General features: G+C 54.7%; 1 long non-coding RNA gene across 1 annotated transcript; it reads left to right on the top strand.

Annotated features, from left to right (window-relative positions):
• Positions 1 to 200: 200 nt before the first annotated feature.
• Positions 201 to 1460, top strand: LOC135402205 (uncharacterized). The gene is made up of 2 exons (XR_010425052.1): positions 201 to 638; positions 995 to 1460. It is a non-coding gene; the product is annotated as an uncharacterized LOC135402205 (long non-coding RNA).
• The last annotated feature ends 3273 nt before the right edge of the window (positions 1461 to 4733 follow it).

Here is a 4733-nt window from a genome sequence, read left to right as displayed (position 1 = left end):
GTGCAATAAGTGGGGATCAGATTTACGATTTTACAATTTAATCTTACAAGGTCTGCTGGGGAAATACCCACATCCTCTTCCATCGTTCCTGCAGTCCCTGATTGTCTGTGGGGGCTGAGGGGGCTCTGTCCTTCCCAGCAAGGGGACACGATGCCCACAGCTCTGTGCAGAATTGGGGTTTGGTCATAATAATCCAGCACATCTCCTGCCTCCAGGCAGTTTCACCGTTCCCCCCCTTTCCACAGCCATCTTGGTGTCTCCCCAGCAGTGCGGGGAACACGCTGGATTTTCTGCATCCTGTTAATCAGAACCAGGCACGACTGCTGCCCCTGGGCTGGCGGGAGAGCAGGAGTTAACCCATCCTGCGGGATGAGGCTGTAATTGCCACTAGGCTCCTAAGATGAATGAGCTTTTAAGGACTGCCAACTTCTGAATGGAGGCAGGAGGACCAACAACAGCACCGACTTAATAACCAGCAGCCAGCGGCAGGAGCACATATGGAGGCAGCGTGGTTCAGCTGGAAATAAACCCCGGAGGTGTCAGGGCAGCGGATAAGGGCTGTGCTGGCAGCGTGGAGGTGGAAAAGATGAAATCTGACTGCTGGGGAAACAACCAAGGCTGCCAGGCTGGACATGCGTGTGAGCCCTGCTTCCCTGCTCCAGCCTGGGGACCGGAGCCCCTGCACGGGGGTGACTCACAGGCTGCTGGGCTGGGGGGATGATCCAGGGATGGGGGGATGATCCAGGGATGGGGGGATGATCCCGGGCTGGGGGGATGATCCCGGGCTGGGGGGGCGATTCCGGGCTGGGGGGGCGATTCCGGGCTGGGGGGGCGATCCCGGGCTGGGGGGATGATCCCGGGCTGGGGGGGCGATCCCGGGCTGGGGGGATGATCCCGGGCTGGGGGGGCGATCCCGGGCTGGGGGGATGATCCCGGGCTGGGGGGGCGATCCCGGGCTGTTGCAAAACAGCTGCCGGCTCTCGGCTCCTGCCAGGATACATCTCTGGCTGGGACTTGGATCCTTTGAACCCAGCTGAGAAGCAGCAGAGAAAACCATCAAATTAGGCACAGGGTTTGACCTCAGAAGACCATGGAGAGGCTGTGTGCCCTGGGACCCCACAGAGCAGCACCTGTGGGGGCTGGGCAGAGACCGAGGGCTGCTCCTGCATGTCATGGGAGGGGTCACCAAGGGGCACCCGCCCTTGCACTGTGCCAGTATCACCACCTCTACACCAGGCCCTGTGGCACAAAGGGGTCCAGGGGACCTGTTGTGGCATTGCCCTGACTCTGAGCAGCTCTTGGAGCTCTTGCACAGCAGCAAACACGTTTAGAACATTGTACATCACCCTGCAAGCAGCTCCCTGAGCAGGGGCAGCGGGGCTCTTGTGGAGGAGTCACAGCTAAGCTTAAGCATCTGGCTCTGTGCATTCCTATATTGTAATAAAATAAGTCTTCCCACAGATTTCACGTCATCTTTGTCTGGGCATCACTGAACTGTGAAGAGAGGAACTTTTTTGTGGTTTTCCAAGGAACAAAGAGATGATCTGCATCTGGTGAGGTGTCCTGGCAACCTCCTGCACTCCAAGCCTGTATCTCATGCTAGCCGTGCAGCCCGGTGTCCTGGGACAGCTGCCTGGCACACAGCACCCAAACTGCAGAGCCTGTGATCCCCCAGGCCCAGGGACTGTGAGAGAACCTCACTGCAGCCCCCAAAGACCAGGAACAGCAGCCCCCAAAGAGAAAGAGGTACCAGGAATACACCTGCAATCTGGATCCCACCTTTTTGGCCCCTGTTCAAATGAACAGGCAACAAAGAACATAAAGCAACTGCTTAAAATCTCACAGTCCCAGTGAAGTCCAGGGAGGACCATTCCCTGTGGCTGACCCAGGCACCCACAGACACAGCCTCAGCACCTCCTGGGGTGGGCACAGGGACAAAAATTGCATTTTTCCTGTAAAGTATGAACCTGCTTGCACAGGTGGCTCAGCAGAGGGAGTGGACACAGATATCTGTGGGGAATTAACAGAGCAAAACTGAAGCTGGATCGGATCACGCTCTGCATGGAACATGGAGCTGTCTTTGTTCCCCAGGAGCAGCCACGGAGCCCTTTGCTCCCACACTCATGTCCCACAGGGTCCTCCCAGCACTGCTGCTGCACCATGACTGCTCTGGTGCTGTTTACTTTTGATCATGGCCTGCTGACAGCTGCCCAAGTGGCCCAGTGGGCTTTCTGGCCACCCAGCATCCTGTGAGGACAAGTGACTCTCTAGCATCAACAAAATCGTGAAGAGAGTCCCCTTCTCCTAAATTGGTCAATGCAACCTGTAACCCCTCAGCCTGCTGTGTTTATTTGGAGCAGGCATGTTTGAGAGACCCTGAGCTTACTGTGAGTCTCCCACTTAAGCAGAGAAGACACACCCACAGGGCTGTCCAAGGTCAGGGGAAGGTCTGGCTGCAGCCACTCCTTGCGGGTGATAAATGGCTGATGGGGGAATGCAGGGGGAAATGGGATGGACTTGGCTGTAAATGTGAGCAGAGAAAGTGCGTCTGATGGAACCTGAGCATTCAAGGAGGGGAATGCAGCCTCCACTCCCAAGTCTCCTCCTCCCCAGGGGTCCTTGCCCCTGCTCCCTGGTACACTCTTGCCTGTGTCCCCACAGATCAGCACAGGGAGACCCCAGCCATAAATCTTCAGCAGCCATTTTTCAGTGGGACTAGATTACATTTAGGCCATAACTTACCAGTCTGTTTGGGAAAAGGGATTTCATTCCTTTGCTTCTTCTTGTCAGAATGGATTTACTGATCCCAAACATGTTCCTCGCACTTTATTTAGGGCTTATTATGCATTATTTACATTGCTGAGCTGTCACCAGCCTGTCTGCGCAGTACAGGCAGGCAGGCAATGCACTTTCCTGCCCTCTTGCTCTCCCTCCAGATGTGGAGCTGGGAGGATAAGGCAGTTAAGAGATCCCTTGTCAGATGCCATTTGCTTTTTGGGGGTTATTCCACTCCATGCAGAGGTCAGGCAGGCTCAGCACAGATGGATATCTTCCCCCAGCTACATTCCTGGGAACAAGGCACCTGGAACAGGCAGTTTTGAGGGAGAGGGTTTGATTTTCTCATTCAGGGGTGCCAAGGGATGGCTCTTGAGCCCAGAACCTTTGCCTCAGCCTGTAGTGGGACAGGAGGTTCCCCAGTGTTGACAGTGCTCACAGGCCACATTTCCTCCCTGGCAGCCCCTGCTGTGCAGTGCTGTGGGATCTGCCTCCCTACCCAGCACCCAGCATGAGGAACAGGCAGAGATCCCAGACCCCTCCTCCAGAGCCACTTGCTACCTGAAAGGATCCCATGGCTCCTCCCAGGACTCCAGGAACTGCCCTGCTGATCTCTGGGAGCTCTGACAGCAAAAGGAACAGTGGGGTTAGATGTCAGATCAGTGATGATCACATGGGAGGGAAAACACAGTTAGGATTTACATTCTGTTCCTTACGAATGCTTTGGCCGATGTACTAAAAGCTGGATGAAGCATAAAAGTGGAATTTATTCAAATTAAATGATTGCAAATGTCATACTGCATTGAGCCAGAAAATTCTCCTACACGCAAAGAGTGGAATTTTCCTGCTTAAAGCATGTGGGTTTTTTACCTGCTACTGCCCGTAGCAGGCCTGTCCTGGACTTCTGATCTCAAAAATAAAGAACAAACAGCACCATCTTGTCGTGGTGCCAGGATGCATCCAGAAAGATTTCAGAAAGGCAATTTTCAATTAAATGGCTGAACACCACGTGAATACCAAAGTTACCTTCAGATGTAACTATAACAGCAGCTGTTACTGTTCAGCATTTGCCCTTAGGCTCAGAACCACTCACTCAGGAAAGGAAAGGAAAGGGGCATCAGGCTGGTGATTAGGGGGTGCTGACCCCAGTGGGCCTCAAAAGGAACATGTTAAAGAGGGGAGGATCTCCCTCCAAAAGGCAGAGTCCTTTGAGGCTTTTTGAGTGAGGACCCCAGATAAGAGACCCCAGAGCCTCAGGACCCATGAGGAGGTGACATGTGTAGGATGTCCTCTGTCCCTGGGCAGAGGTGACAATCCTCATCCCTGCTCCTCCTTGGCCAAGGTCCTCTCCAGCCCCGGGGAACACTCTCAGGAACCAGCTCTTCTTTTGGGGGACTCTTGGAGCAGAGATCAGAGCTCAGCACCCAGGGCAGAGCTTCCCGGTGGGGCTGGGCCCCCCATCCTTACCTGCTTGTTTTAGCCCATGACTGCCTGACTCCAGACAACTGGATTATCTTTCTGCCTGCTGTTAAACACACACCAAAGTCCAGCGTGTCCCGGGGCTGCGCGTGCTGGGGGGCCAGGCTGGGGCTCTCACGGACACGGGGGCACCCCCAGCTTTCATCACACCGGGGCACCCCCAGCTTTCAGCACACCGGGGCACCCCCAGCTTTCACCACACCGGGGCACCCCCAGCTTTCACCACACCGGGGCACCCCCAGCTTTCATCACGTGTGCCAGAACACGCAGGGCCTGCTGAAAACAACGGCTTGTAAATGCAAAGCCCCATCTCCAGTTACTGCTCCCCTGCATCAGCCCGTCCCCTGCTCTCTGTGAGATATGTTCCAAATGATAGCATTTGTCTTTAATAAATGGGCATGACATAAACTGGCTCCTATGGGAAACCTGGGGGTTGTAAGTAAAACCTGATGTTTCCATTTCATTATAATGCATTTGCT

Source organism: Pseudopipra pipra, chromosome 24 (genome assembly GCF_036250125.1).
Source record: "Pseudopipra pipra isolate bDixPip1 chromosome 24, bDixPip1.hap1, whole genome shotgun sequence".
In the NCBI taxonomy this organism is placed as follows: Eukaryota; Metazoa; Chordata; class Aves; order Passeriformes; family Pipridae; genus Pseudopipra; species Pseudopipra pipra.
Note: the sequence above shows the minus strand (reverse complement) of the source record. Positions and strands in the feature narration are given on the sequence as shown.